The sequence below is a fragment of the Urocampus carinirostris genome, chromosome 11 (assembly GCF_059441175.1).
Source record: "Urocampus carinirostris isolate Australia breed hairy pipefish chromosome 11, RoL_Ucar_1.0, whole genome shotgun sequence".
Lineage (NCBI taxonomy): Eukaryota > Metazoa > Chordata > Actinopteri > Syngnathiformes > Syngnathidae > Urocampus > Urocampus carinirostris.
In genome coordinates this window covers 27,126,109-27,136,256 of record NC_142359.1, presented here as the reverse complement: position 1 = coordinate 27,136,256, position 10,148 = coordinate 27,126,109, and positions in this window count along the sequence as shown.

The window sequence follows — 10,148 nt, the reverse complement described above, 5'->3', positions numbered from 1 at the left end:
CTGTTACCGTAGGCAAGTGACTCTTTTAGAGGGACGTGTCTGTCAGCTTTAGCAGTTTAAAAGGAAAATGTTACATTGCGCCGACACCACGGCTAGCGTGGGCTGTAGCGAACCTGCTCTTCCGGTTGTCTTTAGCCCTAAACGGCCTGCTAACTGTGTTGAGCCAATCAAAACACATAGGAAGTTTAGCACCTTAGCTAGTCGCATTTCACCCCGGTCTACTGTCTCCCACACTCTAGTTATAGGTGACTCCATCACCCGTAGCATGAAGCTTAGCACTCTAGCGACAATTATGTGTATTTCTGGGGCCAGAGCACCCAGCATTAAGGCTCAAGATCCTTGACAGGCAGTAAAGTCTTGTGGAGGCTACTACTTAGGTTCAAAATTCGGTAGAGAGTTGAGCTTGTTCCACAGTGCTGAAGCTTGATTTTCTAACTGGATCTATTGCTTCCAAGGCTTTAATTGTCAATGACCTCATTAATGATCAGAATCTGAACCAAACTGGCCTTTTTGAGACCTGGTTAAAACCAAATGAGTTTGCATTCCTAACTGATGCTTCTCCTCCTTTGTGAGTTTACATTTGGCATGGCCTTGCGAGACATGTGGTGGTGTTGCTCTTATATTGGCAATCACGCTGACATTTAACCCCGGTAAAAACAAGATGTTGATTGTTGGTACAACTCATTGTCGTTATTTGTTCTCAAACACTGCTCTGAATCTTGACCTTGTTCGGCCCTTCCGCTAGTAAAATGCTGGACTACTTGTGACTCCAAAAGCCAAGAAGAAATCCCCCAGCTCCAGAGCGTTCTCCATCCGGGCCCCGCTAATGTGGAATGCTCCGCCTTGGGAGATAAAATCTCAAACCTCAGTGAAAATTTTCAAATCTTGAATTAAGACACACTCCTATTCTATCACTTGTGATTGCTGCAGACCTTGTACTTTTCTTTTCCTGTCCTTTACAGCTGCCTAGTTGGTGGTGAAATAAGGGAGAAAGACGATGAGTCAGCGGACCAGTATCTGGACCTGAAGCATATCAATGTCTGCGTCGACCAGCTGGCTGAGATTTTTGTTTGTTTTTTAATTTAATTTCATTATATTTTGTTTATTGTTACCAAATTCAACATCGATTACAGCCTGGTCATCTTAGAAGGGAGATTACCACTTCTATGTCCCATTCTCAAAGTTTCTTATTTTCCTCATGTTGAAGTTTTGAGATTGTCCCTGCCTGCATGTCAGTTTCAGATCAGGGGATGGCGTCATTGTCCCCTGTGCAGTCTTTTTAGACATGTTGTAACGAAGGCCTTACAAATCAATGTGACTTGACTTGCTCGAGTTATATGGATAGAGAGATAGAGATAGAGATTGATGGAGGGTGAGAAAAAGAGCAATGATATAAACCTTCATAAAGTAGGAAGTGCTTTTCTTATTTTAAGCTACACGTTCTTAAGGCTGTTCAATAAAGTCCAACAATCTCCCACGGCAGAAAACAAAAGCAAAGTGGTATAGAAATACTAAACGGCCCTGGAAATAACTTACTCTTTTCCATCTTGTCATTCAATAAAACGGGGCTCAGCACAGTCCGCTGGGAGCTAGCAAAGCATTAAAAAGGGAAAAAATGTGGCGGCGGACTGCTACAGCTTGGGGCCATACAAGAGTGTTTAACTAGCACAGATTAACTACAGGAGTCTCACCGGTGGCCTACGTGTCCTAGCGTAGTGCCTCCAGGCTGGAAAACAGCAGCCAGGGGAGCATAGCTGTGCTATGATACAAAGGTTAGCTTAGCATACCTCAGCAAAATGTTCTAATCCAGCGCTGTCAGTCATTTTCACAGAGGGTCACATCAGTGTAATGGCTTTCCTTAAAGGGCCTGACGTAACTTATAAATATAACTAAATGTAATTGGTATGTAAAATATATGAAACTACTCCTTAATGTAAGTAACTCTAATTTTGTCAATATTTTAGGTCACAAAGATTACAGGGGCATTGGAAAAATGTCACCTTACAGATATAATATGCTAAGAATACAGTGATACCTCCACACATGAGCTACTCCAGCTATGAGAAATGCAAGATACTAGATGTTTTTCCAGACAAAAATGTCCCCTATATACGAGAGAAAATCCAAGTTACGTGAAATTACAAACGTTGCCACTAGAGACTGGGGCTTTAAAGTCATTTTATCATCTCATTTATTTTATTAATGTATTTGTATGTTCAATTAGTATTTTAATCTGTTTTAGTGATCAGGAAGACGTGTTTAATAGCTATTTCGGGTTAAATTGAACATTTTTGGGAGAGGCTGGCAACAAATTAATTGGTTTTCAGTGATTTTTATGAGGAAAATGTACTCATGACATGAGCAATTCTAGCTACGAGCATGAACTAAGAATGAACTGATTCCGTTTGTCGGGCTCTCCATAGTACAGCCCATATAAATACAAAACGTAAGAAATACAATGTCAGATTACAACGACAAAATGCAATTTTTAGGGATTTATCTATGCATTCATTTGTTTCTTCTTATTGCAGGTTCTGTAGTCCATAGCCGTGAAGTACAAAGCGCAATGTAGCAAGGGATCACAGTACCAAACAACCTTGCATCAGAAAGAACTCTTCTCTCTTAAAGCAGCAATCTCGGACGCTGAGTTGGCAAGGTCGTCACGCTGAGCTCCAAAGTGCATGAGCAATTAAGAACGACGAGCATAATTGAATGGCCCTCGGGCCGCTTGCGCTAGTCCGAATGCATTACGGTGTCGCGCTGTGACACCAACATGGCCGACCGCCGCAAATCAGAGTCAAAGTTCTTTGCCGCAGATATGATCTCATTCTGAGGATGACGTCGTTTTTCAATTAATTTAATGCGAAAGAGATGCTGTCATTCTTTCAGAAGCACCGCCCGGCCCTTTTCGTATCGCTGAGTCATCGATTCTGCGGTTGTCGTCAAACGATAGGGCGCTAACGGCCACGTGGGGCACATTTTAAGCATGTCCCGTATTGGCACTCTGTATTAAGATTAATTTCATAGGCTATCTCAAATACAGTGTTGGTACTAACGTGTTATAAAGGAATGCTTTCCTGTAACACGTTACTTTTCTTGGTAATGTTAAATGATTAAAATATGTCACTGTACTGTATATGTAGTCACAATTGCGTGAGTTTTGCAGCATTATTACTTTTATCATTTCATGAGCAAATCGTTCGTTTGATAATCACATTATGCATTTAGTTTTAATAAATGCACTTCAAGCTCAACCATATATTTTGAAGAAGTATTTGCTTTCTGTATTTATTTGATGTTTCATTGTGTCTATTCATTCAGTGGTTATACTTCATCAGCAAAGTACTCGGTAAAAGTGATGTTCTTATAAAATCCCATTTCAGTTCGGTTTCATTTTTTTTATTTGTTTCATTTTTGTCAATCCAATAGTCAGCCTTTTTTGTCAAAGATTTCTAGGGACAACTTCGTCTTGTCCACAAGCACAAAACTTTCTATTCTCTTCAGCTTTTGTTTATTCATCTAAATACTTGGTCTGAATTCTGCAAGTTGAACTGAACATGTTACTGCATTAAGCGTTAAGTATTTAATGCAAAAAATGAATTGCAAAGCTCTTTGACTGCTGAACAATTCTACATTATTCAGTCACAAACTACCCTCGATCTGGCAGCATCAACCTACGGTGGGCATGTTTATATTGACAGACAACTAAATACAGTGTTGGTGGCATCGTCTAAAGCAAAGAGTATGAGAACGCTGAACTATTCCTTATTCACACATTCTCCCTGCCGTTTATACTTACTTCGAAGCCAAATTCACAACTAAAAAATAAAATACTCAAATCAAGGGCTGAGTTTATATGCACATACTTGTATTTGGTTGTGTGTCACCAGTAGCCAATGATAGGCAGTACATGTGGAGGGGGTACAACAGGCACAGGTACAACAAACCATTAGGAAATCAAATGTAAGCACCGAATATACGGTAAGACTGAACTGAATGATGTCTCTTATTCTTTTTAAATATTCTCCCACTACACCACGCCTGGAGAAATAACAAAAACCTCTTTCACTGTACAAAGAAATGGAGATGAATGTGTAAAGTCATGGCTAAGTATTCAATTGCAAGGTCACAATATCCCACAAGCCTGGAAATGGGAAGGGTTCACATCTTCCAAAAGTTAGTGTGCACGTTCGTTTCATTTGGTTATTTCTAAAAGCAGTTTGCGAGTACATACAGTAATTTGTAACTAGATAATTACTTTCGGAGTAAAGCGCTACATTTTGGTGTCAGTAGCCTCGGGGATAACTAAGTTACTTTTAAAATGAAGTAGCTAGCACCTGTGGTTAATTTATGTTTTTTTTCTTCTGTAAAGCGCCCAACACTGCTCATATAGAGGGATATCTCGGCACTCGAACAACTTTGTCTACAAACAAATTGATATTTGACCCAAAATGTGGATTATTTTTATCTGTGGTACTGTAATCAAATTAGAAATTGTATTCAACAAGCTGTCAAACTTAATAAATAAAACCAGCGTTCATGCACAATCACATGGAAGACTGCGACAAAAGAAGAAGAAAAAGAACATTATAAAAACGACCAGAAAAAGATCTTGATCGAGAATTTCAATGCCTTGTACACATTATGAAGAGGTAGAGAGGAGACACGACCAAATCGCAAGAATAGGCATAAAATCACTCTTCATTCCTGCATCATCCCTCCCCAATTTCCTGCTTTCCATTGCTCCTCCCAACAATTTGGGGTAATGGATTGCGTACACATGATTGCAACAAATAGCTGCTGGCCCGACAAAAATGCGCTCTGATAGGTCTCACTCTCAGGAATATGCGATCGGGGATAATGGATTGAAGAACATTTTCAAACGGTGATGCACTCAGGCGCAAAGTAGGAAATGTGAAGTAGCGAGCGATTACGGTAGTTCTCAGAGCAAAAACTACATTGCAATCACAGGGCTCGGGTTCAGTTACTACAGTGATGCTATCAAAGAAAAACAAAATTGTATCTGCTAAATTTAGCCAGTTGATGCGATCGTAGCATGGGCGGCTTTAGCTCTTAAAGCGACATGGTGTCGTTTTTGCCAGATACGATGTGAGCGTAATCTGGCATGCGCGCAAGGAATTGGGCGGGGTAATCTTCTCTGCATTAAGATGATATGACATCGCCTTTATCTGATAATTCCCTGTATTAATCATGTCTAAGCGCCACCACTTCACTTTCCTTACAGTTTTTTTTTTAATTTCTCTTACAGATTATGAAAGAGGTTTAAGTTTTTTCTTAAAAGAAGACATTTTGTAAAACTCACTATATCTGGTGATACCTCAGTATTAGACCGGAATCGGCCCGGGATCAGTATTTGACCACCGAATTGCCCGAGTACCTCACTTTAGTGGGGCTTGGCGACTCTTCTTTTTCCATTCTGCCCATCAAACTGTGTACTGCACTTGTGCGGCCGTAATCCATTTTCCCGCGGCAATATAGGTTCGGGGTTTGTCAGAATGCACTTTGTCGAGCTAGGCGGCTCTTTTTTGCTGTTATTTAAGCCTAAATGAATTGCACTTGTGCTGCCGTGATCTATTTTCTCCAATATCATAATACTGCGAACTGGTACCGGAAGAAGGCACTTTTGTCGGGAGACATGCCTTTTCGGCCTGCCTCAAATGAAATGCAAGGTTGTGGCTGCGGGCCGTTATCCCCAGTCGACTTTTTTTGAGAACGGGAGCAAAGGGAAACATTTGTGTTTTGCATGGCTACTCTGTCATTACTTTTAACTGTACCCGTGTGGCCAGAATCCATAATCCCTGGTCGACTGTTGCTGCAAGTAGGGGTTCGACAGAGCGTATGTGAAAATGTTGGAGGGGATTTTTCAAAGATTTTTACATAGTATGGGAGGGGTTCTGGTCCCCATTAATTTTGGTAAACAAGGGATAACATTATTTTAAAAAGCTGATACACTAGCAACAACGTTCAAGTTTAGGATGTCCAGACATTGACCTTCTGGCAGGCGTGGGGCATTGAAAACAATGTCATTAAAATAGAAAAATTTTGTTTTGCCTCAGGCCCGCTGAGGGGGGAAACTTTTACAAGTAGAAACCGAGCCATGAAATCCAAGAGTGTTTTTTTTCTCCGTACATGCCTTTAAACAGAAGTATTAATATTGAGAGGAAATGAATTCCATGTGTTCGCTTTCATCCCACACCAGTTGAGCTTGGTCCCACGTTTGGGTGGCCCACTCCACTTGATGGAGGCCCAAAGATGAACCAGGTTAAAATGAAAAAATAAGTATTCTTCTATAGTCGTCCTAAGATAATGAAAAAAAAAATTAAGTGATTTAAAGGAATAGAGAGAGAGAGAGAGACTAATAGAGGGAAGAGTGAGATGGAGATGTAGAAGAAAAGCAGAGAAATACATACGAATACCCTTTAATATAGAGAGAGGATATAGATAAATGGTTTGACAGAGAAAGCGCAATGTAGGGGAAGACCAAGGGTGAGATGGAGATACAAGGAGGATTATACAGAAAGAAAAATATTGAAAATAGTTTTATTTATTTTTTAGAAAGGTGTGATAAAATCTAGAGAGAGAGAGGTCGACGGAAGAAGATAAATGAAGGCGGTAGAGTGAGGTGGAGAAAGAAAAAGATGGAAATAAAGCAAATATAAACCTTTATATTTGGAGGTATAAACAGAAAATAGAGAGGTGGAAAAGAGGTTGACAGAGAAACATATCAAAAGAGAGTGAGGATGAGTGACATGGAGATAAATGGTGATGGAGAGAAAAATGTTGAAATAAATAAAAGGACATATATAGACGTATAAAGAGAGAGAAAGGAAAAGATTGACAGAAGGAGAGCATTGGAGAGAGATTGAAAGGGAGACAGTGAAAGCAATAGAGGCAGAGACCAAAAGAGTGAGATGGCCATAACTTAAGAGTAAAACAACTAGATGGAGTAGGATAGAAAGGTGAAATAAGAGAATGAAAGATAAAGAAGAACAAAAGAGGGGAAGAGCAAGAGAAGAGAACATGGATGGAAAAAATACAGAGCAATCGGGAAGAGAGAGTGAGATGAGATTGAACAAGCTACAAATAGATGGAGTGATAGAAATGAAGAGGAACAGAGAGAGAGGAGGTCGAATGAGAGTGAGAAAGACTGACAGAAAAAGAGAAACTAGTAAAAAAAGAAAGAGAGAAAGTTACAGGGACAGTGAGAAAATGTATTTATATGTATATGGTGATAAAAAAAATATCAAGATAAATTGAGTGAGAGAGAGCAAGAGTGAAAGATGGAGGGAGACAGAAAAAGAGAGAGAGAGATGTTGAATGAGAGCAAGAGAGAGCGTTCGGACGTACAAGAAAAAAGAGCGACAGCAAAAGCAAGATAATGAGAACATAGAGATTGACAGAAGGAAAGAGCATTGGAGAGAGAGAGAAAGAGAGAGAGAGAGAGAAAGAGAGAGAGAGAGAGAGCGAGAGAGAGAAAGAGAGCAGTGGAGAGAGCGAGAGATAGAGAGAGCATTGGAGAGAAAGAGAGAGAACATTGGAGAGAGAGAGAGAGAGAGAGTGAGAGAGCATTGGGGCAGAGAGTCAGTCTTAAGCTTGGAAGTGTCACACTGCTACATCTGCCTTTCTCCTCTGCCGATTTCCTGACTAATTGAGTCAGCTAGGAGTTCAGGAATAGCTAAAGCTCTTTGAATGTTTATGTTGATGAGCACAAATAATGCTCCTAGAAAAGAAAGTAAGAGAACATTATTTCTTATAAAAAAAGTATTTGATAAAAATCTGTGGTTGAACACCTATCCCGGATGGATTCTGCTTCTTGCCTAAACCAGTTTAAAAACCACTGCAGGAAGACAGATTGGTCCTCTCTCCTTGTCGGGGCCTTATTCTCCTCCTTGGCGACACGTGTGCCTCGAGGGCCTCGCTAAGAATGTCTTATTTGACATTTTTTTTCTTAGAGGAGCCCAATTTGGAGCTTCTTTAAGCGCCCGTTTAAGTAAACAGCCGTCGACAATGTGACTAATCAGAAAAAGCGGGAGGCAACCGCGGGCAGATGCTCCTCCGCATTGCAGACGGAGACGACATCCAATCAATCGGCAATTAGCCCCGTTTCACCGGCAGCTGTTGCGGCATAGCATCGCTATACAATTTGACTCTTTTCAAACAACGCCACTAGTGAGATATCGGAAAAGTCTCAGCGGGAATTTGACTTATTTATAGTGCCAGGACTGTTTGACTGTTTGAAACAAAGAATTTATCATCTACCTTGGTAATATCCCTCAACAGGGGTGACCGACAGCGAGACAAACACATACAATAACAAAGAAAATAAAAATGGGAAAAAATAGCAAAAATACACACAAGCATTTTTGGACCATGGCCAACTCAAATGCCCAATTATCAAAACAAGTTAGGCACCTCTGCGCCCAAGTTGGTCATGCTTTCGTCCCTCCAGATGAAATGGGACACAAGAAAGCGGCCATGTCACTCGGGTCAGGATGACGCAACACACTCTTTCGTTCAACAGCAGGGCCCAACAGCTTTCACTGGTTTACCCCTGTCGCATCATACAGGTGCCCTGCCCATCCCTTAGAACGCATCCAAACATCCAACTATCCTTTTAACATCTTTTCTCATTCCTACTACCGACAAGAGCTCCAGCTTCCTCTGTATTTAGGCCTCTTTCCTGCAGTGCAATCATAACACCATCCATCCACGTCAATCGCGGACCTCCTCTTGGTATCCTTCCATTTACTTCTGCTCTGTAGATCCTCTTCAACATTCACTCCTCATCCACCCTCTCCATGTATCCAAATCAACCAAGTACTCTCTTATACACACGCTTGCTCAGTTCCACAACTACTCCAGTTTCTCAATCTATCCAATCTTGTCACTCCTAACATACTATAATTTCCAGTCCGAACAATTTTAAAGCAGACACAGGTCTAAGCTGAGGCGAGTTCTGTGAAGCCTGCCTTTACTCAGAGCCAGAGTTGGTGCACAACACATTTTTGCTCACCAGAAGGAATGAAATATGTTTCTCCGAAATTACTATGTATGTCAACCTGCACATTTTTTGTTTGCCTTTTCCCGATATTGGCTGATGTTTACATGCGTAACTTACTAAATGGTGCACTTTTCATCTATAATCACGCTCTTTGTCCGCAATGGTCAGTCTGTTTGTCCCTGAAGTCCATTAGCCGGCACAAAACTATGCAACTATCAAAGAGTTTGATTTAATATCAAGATAGTTTTAAGAAATTACATAGATTTTTCGCGTCAAAAATGTTTTGCTGAAATTGACCCAAAAAACGAAAAGCGAATGCATTTGAAAGAACAACATAGAGATGACATCAAATCTAAGGTTGGCCGATCGCTGTGAAGCTAGCTTTCACTTGGGGCTGGGTTGGTAGAAGGCAGACAAAACGGAAATTCTGCTAATCTTCTATCAAAAAGACATGTTCTCCAAATTTTGCGTGGCTTTCTGCCTTTACATTTTGTAAGCTGCTCCCCAGATTTTGGCTAACGCTAACTTAATGCAGCTATGTCGTTTTAATCAGGGTTGGGTAGGGTTACTTTAATTTTATTACTTTCAATTACTTTTAGATTAATCCAATACCAAATATGCTTATAAAAGACAAAACAAACTAAATAAGAATAAAATTACTAAATTTTGTGCAGGCTTGGGGAGTAACGGAATACATGGAACGGCAAAAAATGATGTTGGCAGAGAAAGTCATAATTTTATAACTATAAATATTTAGTTTATTTTGTCTTTTATTAGCATATTTGGTATTGGGGTAATCCAAAAGTAATTGAAAGTAATCCAGTTAAAGTAACCCTACCCAACCCTGGTTTTAATGCATAAGCATGTCTTTTGTCTGTAACGTTCAGTCCGCTCGTCCATGAAGTCCATTGGCTGGCGCAAAACTATGGATTGCAAGTGTGTAGTTTAACAACATTACAATTTTACAAATATGAATTGAATTTATGTGTCCAGGAAAAATATCTAAATCAAATCAACAGTGTGATAACATCAAGTCTTAGGTTAGGCAAAGGCGAAGCTAGCTTTCACTTAGGACAAAGTTGGTAGAAGAAGGACAAAACTGAATCTCTGCAAAGCTTTAATTATT